This window comes from Sminthopsis crassicaudata, chromosome 6, assembly GCF_048593235.1.
Source record: "Sminthopsis crassicaudata isolate SCR6 chromosome 6, ASM4859323v1, whole genome shotgun sequence".
Taxonomy (NCBI): domain Eukaryota; kingdom Metazoa; phylum Chordata; class Mammalia; order Dasyuromorphia; family Dasyuridae; genus Sminthopsis; species Sminthopsis crassicaudata.
Genome location: NC_133622.1, coordinates 29,377,542 through 29,396,008, shown reverse-complemented (window position 1 = coordinate 29,396,008; position 18,467 = coordinate 29,377,542). Strand labels below are relative to the sequence as shown.

General features: G+C 38.8%; 1 protein-coding gene across 5 annotated transcripts in view; it reads right to left on the bottom strand.

The window, feature by feature from the left end:
- Positions 1–18,467, bottom strand: part of KLHL5 (kelch like family member 5) — an 86,414-nt gene that overhangs the window by 51,010 nt on the left and 16,937 nt on the right. The window lies entirely within an intron of this gene.

Below are 18,467 nucleotides of genomic sequence, written 5' to 3'. Positions count from 1 at the left end.
TTTTTATCTTATTGTTAAAGTTAGCAGTTCTAATATAATACTGAAAAACAGTGGTGATAATGGACATCCTTGCTTCAACTTGATCTTATAAGGAAGGTTTCTAGTTTATCCTCATTACAGATAATACTAGCTCTTTAAAATCAAGAGCAAATCAAGATTTGCTGAAATCTTATTAATATTTTAAAAATTTTGTATCTATATACATTATGGAAATTGGACTGTCATTTTTTCCCTCTGTTTTTGCTCTCCCTTGGTTTAGGTATCAAAACCAAATTTATGAAAAAAAAAAGTTTGGCAATAGTGCTTCTTTACCTATTTTTTTCAGCGTTTACATAATATTGGAATTCAATGTAGTCCTGGGGATTTTTTCTTAGGAAGCTCATTTATGGCTCATTTTGATTTCTTTTTTCTAAGATAGAAAAAGAAATCAAATTAATAAACCTATTAATCTGATCAATTTATATTTTTGCAAATATTCAACCATTTCACTTAGATTATCAGATTTATTGGTATATAACTGGGATGCTTTCTTCATTTTGCATATTTATATCTTACTCTGCTTTTCTGTATCTGTCATATTATTCATTATAGCTTAGTGATCTTTCATTGTATTAATACCATGTTTTGTTTAGTTGCTTTTAATAAATAAGTATTACTTTGCTTAAATTTTTCTGCTATTAAAACATTTTGGTGCTGATGGAGCCTTTTTTTTTGGTCCACCAAAACTTCAAAGAACTAATGATGAAAAATGCTACCCACCTCCAGATAGAGAAGTAATGTTCTTGATACAGACTGAATCCTATTTTTTCTTTCTTTTTTTTTCAGAACATAAAAGTAAAACCTTTTTTCTGATATTTAAGACATCACATTTGGTTGATTATTTTCATTAATATATGTTCTCAGGGATATGATGTTTCAACTGAAGATAGGCTTTAGGTATATCCCTTCAAATATCAAAAATCACGGAAAATAACGAATAGACAAATTTGGTGTAGTCTTCTCATTTTTCATATAATTATTTATTTATGATTTGTATTTGGATGTACTTATTATTCATGTTGCCATTATTAAGTCTCTGTTTCATCAGAACTTTTCATTTATGTTCCCTGTACTATTTTTATTATACAGTAATGAGTAAAGGGGATATGTTTAGTACTTGTATGTTTCTATATTTGTAATTTCTTTATTTTTGTATAGGTACCATGTCAAGTTTCAAGAGAGGTACATTCTTTTATATTTGCATTTATTTGACCTAAGTCTTTGAGATCTAACTTTAGAGCTGTGTTCCCCCTCCTCCTCCGCCTCCTCCTCCCCCTAATTTGTCTTCTTTTTCCTATGTATTGTCAAGAAATAATCATAATATCAACAGACTTATGTGAAAACCTGGTTAGTAACTGAAGGAATGAACATGCAGTAATTGCTCCCAAAGGGGAGGAGCCAGGCAACAGCAGAGCCGCCTTTCTCCTCTTGGGAAGAGCACCTCTGCCAGGGACCCCAAGTGCACATATTAGCAAACACTGGTAGGTACCGTTTTGCTTCTCAAGAACACAAAGGGGATCCAGTTTGGGGTGCAACATCAAGTGATGTCAGCTGGGGTGGGGCTCTGTCCTTGACACATTCAGGGCCTCCTGCACGTTCTGGGAGTAATGCTTCTGGGAAATATGGCAATTCAAAGAGAAGTTCAGGGGAATCCTCCACCAGTAACTGCAAGACTCTACCAGTGCACAGCTGCTTTTGGGGGGCAGGAGGATGGGAAGGTTAGAGAACTAATGTGTTCTGAAGAGAGCCACCTTAGCTGACCCTCTCTATGATCACGCCTCCTCTTCTGTGGATGGAACACAGGCCACAAGACTGGGAGGCTCCCAATGCCCACCGGGTCACAGACCACATGTCTAAAGCCCAATCCCACAATGCCAGCCTTCCTGGGGTCCTTAGCCTCCCCCAACACCATCCCGTACTATCTCCAGAGCAGCTGCTGCCCTACTCCTAGGACAATCTTGGGCTCCCTCATCTCCCTTTCTCTACCTAAGGGTGATTCCCAGGGATACCATGAAGTCTGAACATAGTAGGGAGAGATAGAATTCTTAAAACACTTGGGTGCTTTTGGAGACACTTATTTTTGAGAAACGGTAAAAGGGAAAAGGCTATGAAGTCAAGAACAGTAGAAGGGATCTGCTCTCAGAGGCAGAATTCCCAGCATCTGCCTATGTTTGAGAGTAGCTTTTCTGTCCCCAAATCTTTGTCCTACAACTCCAGAAAATCTTCAGTTAACTTTGTTGTGCCAAATGAAACTTCACTGATGAGAGATTCATTTGAATAAATGGATTTCCTTTATAAAAGTGCTAGTATCACTGAGAGAATTAAATGGACAACTCTCACTCACACCTTAGTATAAATGAATTACAGTCAATCCTCAACATTCACGCATTTAACTTTTGCAACAGTATTTCTGTGATTTTATTAGTACCTCATTTTCACTTTTGCATAGGCACCTGCACACAATCGCACAACTATGTGCAGTAGAGAAAAAATGAGAGGGACAATGAGCCCAAATTTGTGAAGCAGCTGGTACCCTACTAGGCCCTTCACTGGTCTTCACCCTTTTGTTGTGAAGAGCTCTCGGTGCACCCGTGGCATATTTTACTTGTCTGCCTTTAAAACTCAGATTTTGCATTGTAATTATGCCCCCAAATACCGTGCAAATCCTTTCGGCTCTAAGTCCAAGTGTGCAAAGTCAATGATGTAGCTTGGTGAGAAAACAAAGTGTTGAAAATAAACTTCATGCCTGAAGGTCTGCAGCAGTGTTGCTGTGATTTTGTGTTAACGAATCAATAATTCACTACAACTGTTTAAAGAAGAAAAGTGTTCATGGTACTTTAGACTTCATGTGTTATAAAAACTGAATATTGTTTGAAATAAATGTTTTTTAATTGAAATATTAGCACAAATGGTCACAGAATTCTAGGCAGTTGCTAATGAGAAAAATGTTTTGTATGTTACCAATTTTATTTTGTCCATTGTACTTTATAGATTATTTCATGATTACTGTGTTAGAAAAAGTGCATGTTTTGTTACAGAGGATTATAAATGGAAAAGTGTCCTTCCAGCAATGTGCAGCAGAAGATTAGTTTCTGCTGTCACAGGAACCTAGCCTCTTCTTTCCCACAGGTTCAACGTATCAACTTTTTTTACTTTTGTGGCATTTTCTAAAAACATAACCCTGTAGAAGTTGAGGATTGACCATAAATTGTTTTCTTCTTAAAGCCTCGCTGAGGAAATAGTCTCTGGACCACTGAACACTTTCAGGAAGGGGAGAGGTCTGGATAAGGCAGCTCCACTGCTCAGCCAAGGAGAGGCCTGGAGTCAGGCAGAACTGGATTCTAACCTGACTTTGAACAGGCTCCCGCTGTGTGACCCTAGGCAACTGTCTGCCTCAGTTTCCTCAACTGTAAAATGAGGGCTAACTAGAGTATCTCCCTCCCAGGATTCTTGTGAGAAATAAATGAGATCCTGTGCCTCAGCACTGCACAGGACCTAATACCTAAGTGCTTAACAAAAGCTAATTTTCTTCCTTCCTAGTGATGAAGGGATCTGAGCAGCATAAAGTTAAGAGTTAACATTGACATAGAACTAAAAAGCACTTTCTCATTCATCATCTTACTCAAATTTCCCTAAACAATGATGAAATGGGGCTGGCCTGGGACCCACCGATGGCCAATCAATGAGAAATCAGGATGGTTTTGGTTTAAGGTATGGTCCTTAAGAAAGAGATTTAGTCAGTAAATCCCAAGATATTTTGGGAGGGAAGGAGGAACGAAAGAAGGAAAGGAGGAAGGAAAGAAGGGAGGAAGAGAAGGAAGAAACAAAGGAAGGAATTTCCCAAGTGATCAAAGTGAATGTAAACTGCAGCCATTTGTGCTTTGGCCAGAAAGACAGAGGGTCTTTCCCTTCCTCATTTATGTACTTAGAGGTTGGTTTTTGTTTTTTTCCTGGGAGGAAGAGATGCTCTGCCTCATTGGCTCCCCAGCCTCATCCCTGAACCGGTATTGTGGTGGTCACTCTGAGACCTGTGGGAGGTATTCACTTAAGGAGGCCCAGGTCTCCCAGTGCTCCAGGCAGGTTAAGGATCAGCCTGCTCTCCCTCTGGCCCCTCCTCGGGCCAGCATTCCCTCGAATCCTCTGGGCTGCCTCCTCTCCCCCTCCCTGCTGCCCCCCCCCAAGTCCTCTTGAGCACTTTCTCACAGTCTGGGGTGGGGAGTCCCAAGTACTAGACAGTTGGTGTCTACAGGAAGCCCCGAGTTCAGATCTTGCCTCTGACAGTCCCAGCTGGGTGGCCCTGGGTAGGCCCCTTCACCCTCGTGCTCTGTCTCTTGTCTCTAAGACAAGCTGGACGGGGAGCCAGCAGACCCTCCCAGACCTCTACCCAGAAAGCCCCACATGGCCTCGCCACTGCAGCTTCATCTGGTGCCCCCCCCTTCTAAACAAGGGCCAGAGAGGCTGGCAGACCCAGGAGCTAGGAGGACAGGGGACCCCGCCTCGGTTCTCAGACCTCCCCTGGCCCAGGAAGGTGAAAGAATAAACTTCCTTTGCCTTTGCAATCTGCCCTTCTGAGGGGCTCACCCTGAAAGCAGCCTGTGTGTTTTAAAGAGAGGCTATTTATACTTTTGAGTTTCAGTCAATGTGATAAAAGGAAACGGATTTCCAACATCTTGAGGAAGACATTTTGGAGTATCAGGATTGTCTAAATCATACCATGGGTAAACAGCCTAGTTTTTCCACAGTTAACGCTGATCTGCTCCCAGTCTGGCAAATGAGGGAGTTTTCTTTACTAAAGAATTAGGAAGATAAAATCCCAGGAAAGCCCACATCCACTCAGATTGAAATGCTAGCACTTGAGGGTGTAAGCCCCTGAAATATGTACAGAGTAGCTTCTTAGAGCAGAAGTTCTCCTAAATGGTCTGGGAGCCACAATCTAGTTCATGTATGAAAATAATGGCGAAATCAACATTACAGACCCTGTCAGGCTGTAAGAATGGCCTTTCAACACCTAGGAAAAAGAACAAGGCTGTAGTTTCTTCATATTATTCATTTATAATATAAAGCAAGGCTGTCTAAGAATATGGCCAGAAAACTTATTGAGTAAATGAAGAAATGGGAGGCCTGAGTACTTGAACCAAAAAAATTTACAAAGTTTTTTTGGTTGAACAATGAAAATGTCCCTTGTCCTTGGATAAAGGGTTAAGGTGGTTTAGGTGAAGCTTGGGACTGATAAAGAGTAATAAATGGGGTATATTTAAACTATGAATCTTTAAACTAAAAAGTAATTCCTGTACTTGCTGGATGCCACAGTGCTTGAAAAAGTTCTTCCTTTCAATTAATACACTAATTACCTTTAGAAGGAAGCCCCCATTAAAGTAAAACAATTATGTAATTAAAAAAAAAAAACCTCTCTCTACTTACCCTCCCTGGCCCTGTTTCCTCAATTTTAGAATGGGGAGGAAGGAAGAGTTAAACTCCATCACTTACAAAGCTCCTTCTAGTCCTAAATCTATTATCATAGGATTTGTGATCCCAGAACATTAATGCCTTGATTCTATTTGCCTTATTCAAAAGAGTTCTAGCAAAATCCTTTGAAAATGAGTTTTCACATATGCAAAAATATTTATAGCAGCTTTTTTTTTTAGTGGCAAAGAATTAAAAATTAAGTTGTGCCCATCAACTGGGGCATGACTGCATAAATTGTGGTATAGAAATATGATGGACTTTTGACTGTACCATTAAAAATGATAAAAAGACAATTTCAGAGAAACCTGGCAAGACTTGTATGAATTGATGTCAAGGAAAAGTGAGCAGTACCAGAACAATTTATACATATACAACGCTGTAGAGACAAACAACTTTGAAAGACTTAATTGCTTTGATCAATGCTAACTATCTCCTCACAGAAGTGATATTTTACTTGACTATTCACATTTATTATAATGCTTTTTTTTTCTTTTTCCAATGAAGTGAGAAAGTGGAAGGGAAAGAAAACGAGTGCTTGATAATTGAAAAAAATAAGATAAAAGTTACGTTTTTAAAAAGGAAAGGTGCTCTAATAATGTTAGTGATTGTAGTATATGAAAAATATTAATGAGGAATCTGGAATTTTTAATAGAAATCCTGGGTAATTTGTAAATCAGTGGGGAAAGTCTGCCATTTGAAAGTCAAAATATGATCATACTTAACAATATATTTTTTAAAAGTATCAAAGGTACAAAGTCAACAGACTGCAAAGTATTTTCAACCTTTTTTTTTAATCAAGGTTCACTATAAAAAATCTTTACTTTTTTTTAACTGTCTCTATTTGTACTTCTCTGAACATACATTTTAATTCATTCTCTATGCTTATTTTCTTTTCCTAGCACACATTCAGAGATTACTTCATGAAACTAGTAACCTCTGCCCCCTAATAAACCCTAACTGCTCCATCCTTTATTAATATAACCAAAAGGCTGTAAGTGAAACTATTAGGAAAGGACATAATATGATTCTAGTCTTTATGACTAAGAAGGTGAGGCAGAGGATACTTCAAAACCGTATTTTCTCCTACATTTTAATAACCATTTAGTAGCTATCCCTATGATGTAACTTCAAAATTTTGTCATAGGGCTTATCCCAATATATAACTTCAATCTTAGTGGAAAGAGAAGGTAGGGAAGTTACCTAATCATTGATGAGCTGAGCTTGCCTTTGTTCTGAAATTTTAATTGTCCATACCTCTTTTTAAAAAGTGAAAGATATACCATTTGCATTTGATTCAGAAGACAAAAGGCAATTCCTCATTAAGTTTCCATGCTTGGTGCTGTGCCCAAAATGATCTGATGACCTGAATTCTTAGAAGAATGGGCTTTTTTTTTTTTTTTTAAGAGGGGAAGAAAAGGTGAAGAGATACTTCTGTTATCTCTTATTTAAAAAAACAAAACAAAACAAAAAAAAACATGCCTGTAAAGACTGCTTTTTCACTTTTTTTTTTTCCTACCTATAGAGGGTAGTAGGGAAGACTTAGTCTGGTTCTTGAAATACTAGAACATAGTTGGTCAATAGGAACTTAAGAGTGAAGCTTGCATTTTCAGAGGTTTTTAGTTAGAAAATAAAAGAAATGTAAACTACTAATTTCAAAATGCTATTATAATAAGATCCTGGCATACAATGACAGAAACTTTCAATTACTTTGTCATTAGAAAAATTCCGATCCATACTTTTTGGTAGTTATGTTTAAAATTATGATCTTGAATTTTACATTTTGTCATTCTAATGTATAATCATTTTGATGAAATACCTAATTATAGCATGTTTTTTAAAATGACACTTCTGTCAGAAAGTTATAAAATTACAAACGTCTTTTCTTTTTCCTTAAATAACCTTTCTGTCCTTCAAATTGGGCCTAAGGGAAAAGAGCTCAGCTGCTCTTTAGAACATGGCTAATATGTAATTTAAGTGTCAATTAGGAATGAAAATATCAAAATGTAATTAAGGAGTACCCGTGCAATTCTTGCTTCAAATCTGCTCAAGAGGTGTTTTGTTGTGGATTAGAATGATTACATTGTACAGAAAGGTCAAAGATTTACTTTTATCATTAAAATTTTGCCATTATTAGGCAACCCAGAATTGTGATTAATATTATTATGTTCAAGGTCACAGAGCAAAAGAGGCATCAAAGCCAGCCCTGATTTCTGGGTCTGAGTTCAGAGGACTTTTCCTCCTGACACAGTCTGGATCAGGGGGTTTTCTTGGGGGTCTAGTATAATTCCCATACCCATGATGAATGGGGATATGTTGCATGGAGGGCAATGGAAAGGGAACTGGGTTAGGAGGCAGAAGGAGAGGGTCTAATCTATCTAACCTGGGGAAATCCCGTAGGTGCTCACTTCAATTTCCTAATCAATATGTAGGAGCTGGAAAAAAATCTCTATAGTGCTTTCTAATTTTACAGTTCTAGAAGAATCTATAACATTAAGAATAAACAATATTAAAATACTTTATCATCAATTTTTTTATCCATTATGCTAAATAAAAAGAATTACAGTGCACCTGTCCAAGGACTTATATTATAGGCTATTTAGAGAGATAGTATAAAAATCCAAGTATTTCTATATTAAAGGTCGAATGAATTGTCAACACAGTAATCACTGATTTAAAGAAAATAAGGCCAAAAAGCCTATATGTCCCTATCTCGTTCTGTTCATCAACTTCATTCTCCATATATGCATATAATAGATGAATTGATAACTTATGAAGTTACTAAACAAGAAGGTGTGCCCAATTCTCTGGGTATTCACCAGGAAGGACCATGATTGGCAGCAGGAACAAGGCATTAATCACACTCTTAATAGCTACAGTGGGCATAAGGGCAAATCTCAAGGGAAACACAAAGAAAAGCAATGACAGGCTGGGATACAGAGGCCCACCAGGTTGGGATGGGGCAGGGGGATGAGAGGCAGAGGATAAACTCTCCTGTAACCATGAATTAGAGTTGGGAGCACCAGCAGAGACACAAGAGACCTCAGGGGAAAGGAGTTGGAGGTCTCATTTTAGAGGGATTTTGGAGGAAACAGACCAACTCCTGTCTGTGTCACCTGAATTGAGTGACCTATCCCAAAATTATCAGTAAAACTTCCAAGTCATCATCACTCCAAACTGCTCCATGGGTCTGGACTGTGGAGGACACAGGATCAGAATCGGTACCTAGTAGCAGGATATTTTAGTTAATATATGATACAATTTGAAAATTATGCTTCTTTGACCTTTGGGATGATTTATACATGACTCCAGGTTCCCCTTTGCATTTATTTATTGTTTTTTTTCCCCCCTGAGGCTGGGGTTAAGTGACTTGCCCAGGGTCACACAGCTAGGAAGTGTTAAGTGTCTCCGGACCACATTTGAACTCTGGTCCTCCTGAATTCAAGGCTGGTGCTCTATCTATTGCGCCACCTAGTTGTCCCAGCACTTATTTATTGTTAAAACTAGAAGAATAAGAGATGTGGTGGTGGTGGTGGGGCCAGAACAAGATGAAATTTTATCACAATGATTTTATACTTAACTTTAGGAAGATGAAAGAAGTGTAGCTATTAGTTGACAGTTGCAGACTTTTAAAGAATAATAGTTCATAATTTTTCCATTTTTTAGGTCTCGGTTATAATATTTTGAAAAGTAAGTTGCAAGTCTCTTTAAACTATATTGCCAATAGCGTAGAGATTTGTGTGAATGTAAGGCAAGTCAGGCTAATTAATCAACACTTATTAAGCACTTACTATGTATGTTTTAAACACTGCGCTGGATGCCAGAAATACAAAGAAAGGCAAAAAAAGCAAACAAAAAAACCCTAGTCCTTTCCCTGAAAGGCATATATTCTAATAAGAGATGATATATTAAAAACTAAATATATATAGTCATATGCAGAGTAGGTAAAGGTAATCTAAAAGAGGAAGGTATTTGTAGTTGAGGTGAGAAGTCAAGCTAAGTGTTGAAGGCAGTCAGGAAATAAAAAACAAAGGTGAGAAGAAAGAACATTGTAGGCTTGCGGGATAGCCAGTTCAAGGTACAGGAGACATGAAATGGAGAGTAAGTGTCTTGTTCCAGAGTCCGTGCAAGAAAGCCAGGGTGATTGTGAGAGCAAGAAGGGGGCTAGATAAAGGGCTGGAAAGATCAGGAGTCATTATGAAATCAGCTTGACATACTGATTACATGTTAATTATATGTCCTGTACTATGCTGAGGATACAAAGACAAAATTGCAGTCCCTGTCTTTTGGAAGCTTATCATCTAATGGGAGAGACAACATGGAAACAACCATTTATATGGATATATAAGATAGATACATAGAAAAATGGCAGAAAATCCCAGAGGGAAAAGGATCAGCTATTTTTGAAAAATTTTTTTAAATTGGGTGAAAATATATTTTTATTAGCTGATTTATTAGCTGCCAGGTCCAGCTGTGGAAGGGGCATTGGAGCCCACTCTTTCCACACAGGAGGCACAGAACCAGACCCTTCAGGAAAGCTGCCCTGGCAGGGGAAGGGGCGTGGACCCCAATGAGCCAAGATGGGAAGGCCCTGACCACAAGGGTGAGCGCAGGGGAGGGTGGGGAGTCAATCTGGTGTGGGGACAGCCTAGGGAGGGAGCAGCAGAGGTCTGAGGGTAACAGAATCCTGAAGACCGTGCTAAGTGTCGCCTGGGATGACTCCTGTGAGGGAGCAGGAGGAAGCCATTGGTCCTCCAACCAGCAAGGACAGAAGTATCCCCCAAATGCCGGGGTCCAAGGTGAAAGGAAGGGGATATCCTGGACCCCAAGGAGAAGCATGGCCCTCAGGGCCTGCCCTATTCCCCCCAAGTCCAGCCGGTCCTGCCCCCACCTCAGACTGGGAGGCGGGCTTTGCCAACTGTCCCCTTTTCTTCTCCATCTCATATTATAGGCCTGGCGATAGAAAGGGGGGAGATTTCTTGTCTTTTTTCTTATTAAGTCTAAAGCCATGGATTCTGGATTCTGGCAACAGTCCTGTCTGACCTCTGGTTCCCTATACGGCATCCCTCCCTTCCTCCAACAGGGGACCAGGCCCCTTCCCCATGACCTGATTGTCATTCTCCTAATCTCTGCACTAAAGGGCAAAGGAAGGAGGAATTTAACTCTCCTCCTCAGTATCTAGGAAAGCCCTCTCCTTGCAATTTTCTAGTGACACATTTATTAAAAATTAATCCTCAATGAAATTACCTCCAACATAAAAAATGCCCAGAAAATGGATGAGTATCTACAAAATGTAAGATACCAAAATTAATAAAAATATATTTTAACCCAATTTCAAAAACAGAAAATAACTAAATTATAAGATATATGAAAGAAAAAAAATCAAGTACAAAAACAAACAAAATCCTGCCCCAGATAGATTTACAAATGACTTCTCTTAAATATTTAAAGGGCAATTAATATTCTCAAAATAATTTTATGAAATAAATATAATCCTTCTACTTAGGGAAAGAGAAAGCAGAGAAAAAGTTCCAGATCCGTTTCACCGCTGAATACTGATGCAAATGCTAAAATAAAATTCTGCCAAACTATAGCAAATAGTTAAAAATAATTATCCACGATCAAATCAGATTCATGCTAGGAATGCAAGGATGGTTTAACAGGTTCAATGAAATCAACATACACTCAAGTATATCCAAAGATACAGAAAAGATCATTGATAAATTATGACACTCATTTTTTCTCCAGTGAGTTAAGGCAAGCAGGGTTAAGTGACTTGCCCAGGATCATATGGCTAATAAGTATGTGAGGCTATATTGGAACTCGTGTATTCTTCAATCCAGGTCCAGCACTTTAGGTTTCAGAAAAACATAGCAAGGACAATATCAATTCATGCAAAGTGAGAGCTATGCACAGTGACAGAAATGGTATGATGATTAGCTGTCAAAGACTTGGCTACTCTGGTCAATCCAAAACTAATTCCCAAAATGCTATCTACTTCTAAAGAAAGAACTAACAAACTCTGAATGGAAATTGAAGTAAAATTTTCTTACTCTGCTTTTTTTTTGCAACATTGGTAATAATAGAAATATCCTTTCTGTCATTTCACATGTATAAATGATATAGTTTGTCTTCTCAGTGGGGGAGAAAGGAGTGGGAGAGAATTTAGAGCTACCAGCTTAGAAAAGAATTTTATAAATAATAATTTAATTTTAAAAATTACAAAATTCATAATTAAAGACAATTAATAGTCATGGTTGGTCTAATAAATATAATAAAATGGCATATTACCTAACCTAATTTGCCATTTTATTATAGTATTCCATCAATCAAATTAGAGGAAGGGCACTTTATAGTACTAGATAAAATAATAATGAAATTCATTTGAAAGAAAAAAAGTCTAAAAACTTCAATGGATACGATGATGAAAAACTATAAAGAAGGTATAGTATTATCAGACCTCAAAAGCTCAGACCTCAAAAGCTATCTTACAAATATGCTTATGTGATTTATTTGCTTTTGATTAAAAAGGCAAAACCCAAAATAATTAGGCGTGCTACATGAACAAAATCAACTGAAAACAATAAATTAGTATTTAGTGAATCCAAAAACATAAATGACTAAGGCATGATTCCTTGATGAAATTACTTATTGCTTCTATGAGAATAATTTATAAAACAGTACAGTGTCTGGCACACAAATGACATTATGCAAATGTTAGTTCTCTAACTTTATAATGTCTTTAGAATTAAGTTATTTAATGAAAAGGTGATCAGAGATTATTGATCAGAGAAATGGAAATTAAGACACTTCTGAGATACCACTGCACACCTGTGAGATTGGCTAAGATGACAGGAAAAGATAATGACGAATGTTGGAGGGGATGTGGGAAAACTGGGACACTGATAAATTGTTGGTGGAGTCATGAACGGATCCAACCATTCTGGAGAGCAATTTGGAACTATGCCCAAAAAGTTATCAAACTGTGCATCCCCTTTGATCCAGCAGTGTTACTACAGGGCTTATATCCCAAAGAGATCTTAAAAGGAGGGAAAGGGACCCACATGTGCAAAAATGTTGTGGCAGAAAATACACAGGGAAAAAGTAGTTTAGTCTGTCTTGAACTGGGATGTACAATGAATGAATGTGCTTAACAGGAAATAAGGCTGAAATGCAAAGTTGGAGCAAAAATATTAAAGGTCTTATTTATCAAATTAAAGCATGTCTTTTTTGACCTACAGACTGAAGGTTTTAAAGGAGCCAAAGTGATCAGATTTGTACAAAATTGAGATTATTATTTTGGTAGATGACTTAAGCAGTTGGAAGGCTATTATATTAGACCAGGAAAGAACCAAAAGAGGCCTGAACTAGGGCAGGGGCAGTGAGCTGACTGCTCAAACCAAGTGGTAAGAATGGTCAGCCTTGTTTCATCCTTGATATTTTTCCCCTGATGAGGCAATCAGTTAAGTGAGTTGCCCAGGGTCACACAGCTAGGTCATATTAAGTGTCTGAGGTCAAATTTGAACTCAGGTCCTCCTGACTTCAGGAATGGTGCTCTATTCACTGCACCACCTAGCTGCCCTTTCATCCTTGACTTTAACGGAAATGATTCTAGTTAATCTCCATTACATATCATGGTCGATCTTGGTTTTAGATATACTATTTATCATTTTAAGGGAAGAATGATTTATTCAAATGTTTTTTGGTGATGGTAATTTTTAACAGAAATGGATATTGCATTTTGTCAAAAAGCTTCTTTGCATCTATTAAAATAATCATGATTTTGTTGATGTAATTAATTCTATTTACACTTTTCCTAAAATTAAACCAACACTGCATTCCTGGACATAAATCCAACTGGGACATAGGACATAATGACTGTATTATGTTGTTTTGGCTTTTTTGCTAATACTTAAACTTTTTCTACCAGTGTTAATTAGAGATACTGATCTATAGTTTTCTTATTCTGCTTTAATTATCCTGGTTTATGTATCAAGGCTGTATTTGTATAACAGAACTAAACTGGTAAGGGCAGTCCTTTGCAAACAGTTTATGTAACACTGAAAGTTAATTATTTTTTGATTGCTTGATATAATTCATTTGTGAATAATATTTATCTGATCCCAGAAGATTCTCCCTACCCATTTTTAAGTTTATTTATAGTAAACAATTTTTTCCGCTAAAATTAGGTTGTTTAAATTCTCTTTCTTATTCTATTAACCTCAGCATTTCATATTTTTGTAAATACTCACTTATTTCATTTAAATTGTCCACGTGGGAGGCATATAGTTGGGCAAAAGTTTCTGACAAAACCTTATTTCATCTTCATTTGTTGTGAATTCCTTTTTTTCACTTTGGATACTGGTCATTTGGTTTTTCTTTTCCTTTAATGTTTTATTGGCTTTTAAAAAAACTAGCTCCTAGTTTTAATAATTAAAAGATTTTTTTAAATTTTGCTTTCAATTTTTATTAATTTCTGCTTTGAATTTCAGGATTTTTTAAAATTAGTATTTAATTAGTAATTTTGTTTGCCTTCCCAATTCCCTAATCTGTTTTTTCAATTTTTTGTTAATATGATTGTTTGGAGACATAAATTTTCTCTTTAGGCCTGTTTTGGCTACATTCTCCAAATTCTGGTATTTTGCCACACTATTATCATTATGTTTGATGAAATTACCTATTGCTTCGATGAGAATAGTTTATAAAACAATACAGTATCTGGCACACAAATGACATTATGTAAATGTTATTGATAGTTCTCTGACTTTATAATTTCTTTAGAATTAAGTTATTTAATGAAAAGGTGCTCCAAATCATTATTGATCAGAGAAATGCAAATTAAGACAACTCTCAGAGATACCACCTCACTACACACCTGTCAGATTGGCTAAGACGACAGGAAAAAAATAATGATGAATGCTGGAGGGAATGTGGAAAACTGGGACACTAATACATTGTTGGTGGAGTTGTGAACGGATCCAACCATTCTGGAAGCAATTTGGAACTATGCTCAAAAACTCATCAAACTGTGCATCCCCTTTGATCCAGCAGTGTTACTACTGGACTTATATCCCAAAGAGATCTTAAAGGAGGGAAAGGGACCCGTATGTGCAAGAATGTTTGCGGCAGCTCTCTTTGTAGTGGCAAGAAACTGGAAAATGAATGGATGCCCATCAATTGGAGAATGGCTAAATAAGTTATTGTTTATGAACGCAATGGAATATTATTGTTCTATAAGAAATGACCAAGAGGATGATTTCAGAAAGGCCTGGAGAGACCTACATGAACTGATGCTGAGTGAAATGAGCAGGACCAGATTATTATACACTTCAGCAACAATACTACATGATGATCAATTCTGATGGACGTGGCCATGTTCAATGATGAGAGGATCCAAATCAGTTCCAACTTGTCAGGATTACAAGGAAGGATTCAGGTTGTCTAAACAATGCTCTAGCTCAGAATTCACACCTTTGGTTTGGGCCTTTAAAGGGAGTTTACACCTTTGGAATTCTGAGGTAGAGTTTACATGTTTAAAGGAGTTTGCACCTTTAGAGGGAGCAAGTTCATTGGTTGAAGTATTTCCCACAAGCCCCGTTGAGTTCTCACTAGCCCAATCTCTGCTAGGATAAAAGAGGAGGGCAGTTGGGCAAGGAGAGTCGAGTCTGGGACAGAGTTGGGACGGCAGTCTGGGAGGAGAGAGTCTGGCTGGAGGCTCCAGAAGCTTCCCAAGAAACCTGCTCACAGAGGAAAAGATTTTACAGAAAAGAGCTCTCCTCCCAGAGGAGGATTATAATTGAAGAGACGACAGGACCTTCACAATTTGGTGCCCACAACGTGGAGCAAGGACTTTTGCTTATCCTGACAAGGACTTTTTCTGAGCCCTTCAGAGGAGCTAGCCTGGACCTTGACACCAACTGATCTGTAATGAACAGAACCAGCTACACCCAGAGAAAGGACACTGGGAAATGAGTATGGGCCACAACATAACATTTCTATTACTGTTACTATTTGCTTCCATTTTTGTTTTTTCTTCTCAGATTATTTTTACCTTCTTTCTAAATCCAATCTTTCTTGTACAAGATAATGCTATAAATATGTATACATATATTGTATTTAACATATACTTTAACATATTTAACATGTATGGGACTACCTGCCAATTAGGGGAAGGGGTGGAGGAAAGGAGGGGAAAAGTTGAAACAGAAGTTTTTTGCAAGGGTCAATATTGAAAAATTACCCATGCATATGTTTTGTACATAAAAAAGTATAATATAAACACACACACACACAAAATAAAATAACTAAAAAAAGAAGTTAGTCTTCCATTGATTTTAACTTTTTCTGAGACTCTTTAGTAATGAGAAAACATTAAAATAAGCTCCCCTAAAAATCTTCTTCAATAATGACTAAATAGCTAGCAACAAAGCAGGAGAAAAAATTACCCACATGCTGATGACATTGAGTTTCCTTGCCTCGTAAATATCAGATTTTAGAAACTTGTAACTAAGTCTTACATATTAAGTGTACTCTGGAGGATCACTGTGGTGTCTGAACACAATAGAATGATATTATACTATGATAATAGTATCACGGTGCTGGCATATATTAAATTTGTTATAATATAAATTATGGTATGATAAATTCAGAAAAATATGGAACAACCTGTATGAATTGAGGCAGAGAGAAGAGAGTGAAAATAATACAGAGATTAAATGAAAATGACACCAACAAATCATAAAGCAGTTTAAATACATTGGTGGATTTGGTACCAACTATGAAATAGAGAAATCAATCCGTGGTAGATGTGGGAAGTATGTGTCAGAGAAAAGGGATGACTTAAGCATGGGAAGATCTGTACACTTGATGAGACTGTCCAGACAAGCAAACTAAGAACCCCTGGAGCTTGGCAACAAGCCGCATCCTCAGCCCAAGAAGTACCAACACTGATTAAAGAATAGGGGTTACAGTCCTACAGAAGCAGGTCAGAGGGCCTTGTCAACGTGGTCATCAAGCAGGTAGCTGTGCGCCCTGCAGGTCTCCAAGGGTAATCTTTGACTGGTCCCAAGAACAGATGGGTTGGGAAGCGGTCCCCAGGGCTGGGTCCGTTAGGGCAAGTCCAATGAAATGAGGGGCTGGGGTTGGAAGCAGAGCCAACAATTGCTGGCCAGCTGGGGGTTGGTGTGGCTAAGCCTGTGATGGACTCCAAAGGGGAGAGGGTTTGCCATTGGCATAACTGGAACGAGGCCCTCAGTGCGCAGCTTGGTTCTGGGTGGTGGCTGCATGCCTGTACTAGGCAAAGCCATTGCTGGTGCCAGGAGGGCCCAGGGGCGGGGCTGAGGGGAGTTGGATCTGGTAGTCTGCAGGAGGCAGCCCTTCTTCCTGCTTACCAGGAGGTTCCAATAGGGGTCCTGAGAGTGTCTGGGGAGGAGGAGTAGGAGGAGGAGGGACCCTTGGGGATAGGGACCAAGTGGGCGGCCTAGTGGCCCATAGGTTTGGAGTGGGCCGTGCATCTCTGCCTGTATCACAGGACAAGGATCTCAGCTCTGGTTATAACTTTTTTGACGTGACACTGGACAGAACACAAATACCCCTCGTCCTGTGTACCCATGCTACTGGAAGGGCTTGGAGCACAGAAAGGGAAGGGAAGCTCAATTGGACAGCCCACAGGGGCGAGGAGGGCCAAGGAAAAAGGCTGGCCCTGCTCAGCTCTGTGTAAAGGCAGCAAGCTGGGGTCAGAGTCAGTAAACTGCGTAAGGACTTGATCTGAGGACTCAAGGCTCCACAGCGGGGCACTTAGGGGTCCTATGGTAACACGAAGCAGGAAAAGGGGCCTGGGGCCAAAGGATGGAATCAGATTGGTTTGGGATGATCCTCGCAGGTTTCTGCTTTCCATTCTGCTGTGGCTGTGGGTTTGATTCACTTTGCAGATCCAGGCAGGAATGGAACTGACCTTCCTGGCGGGGGTTGTGCTGAAGTTCACCTTACAAGCTCCTTTTCATCACGGTTCAAGACTGCAGGTGGAGGATGCTTTATCAGGACTGTGTTGGCGGGTTGGAATGGGTGGGCGGAAGCAGAGTCTGGAACAGGAAGAGTTTCTCGGACCAAGCTCCAGATGTCTTTTGAGGTTTTCTACAGACCCTGGAGGAACTTGGTAAGGGAGAAGTTAGAGATGTCAGCAGTCAGGTCTTCCCTGACAAGGGGATGAATGGGTGACAGTCTCCAAACAAGACTTCAAAAGGGGTCAAACCTAGTCTATCCAGAGTACACTGACTTCTAAGGAGAGCAGAGGTGGGAGTGAGACCCAGGAGTCTTGGGTTTCTAAGACAAGCTCAGTGAGAAATTCTTTTAAGAGTCCCATTCATCCTCTCTTCCTGCCTGACCTGCAAGATCTGTCTGCACTGTGGAGTTTCCCATCAATGCCTAGTGCTTTACTGATGCTTTGAGATATCTTAGCAATTAAAAGCAGGACCATTTTCAGTCCCAGTGGCCACTGGGAGTCCAAATAGGGGCATAAGCTCATTCAGTATCTTTTTGGCAACTGTGAGAGAGGTCTTGTTTCCTTGCTTCAACCCACCCTGAAAAGGAGTCTACAAAAACTAGGAGGTATGTGTAGTCTGCTGCTGCTGCTTTTATTTCTCTACAATCCACTCCCCATCTCTCCCCTGAGGTGTTCTCCCTAAGCCTGATTCCTCATATGGGCTTCTTTAATCCCTTTTGTATTCACTTGGGCACAAGTCAAGCATCTATGAACATAGCTTTTGATTAACTGACTAGCATCTTTTATATACTATCTGCCTAGTCACTAGTGCATTTTCTTAGTGCCCAAAATGGGTGGAATCGTGCCTCTGCCCACTGCTTGTGGAATGAAGATCCTGTTATATGCCTTCCTTTCTCCCTCCATTTTCTGTAGTGAATAAATTTCCTAAGGGGGAATATAAAAGTGAGGGAAGAAGCAGAGAGAT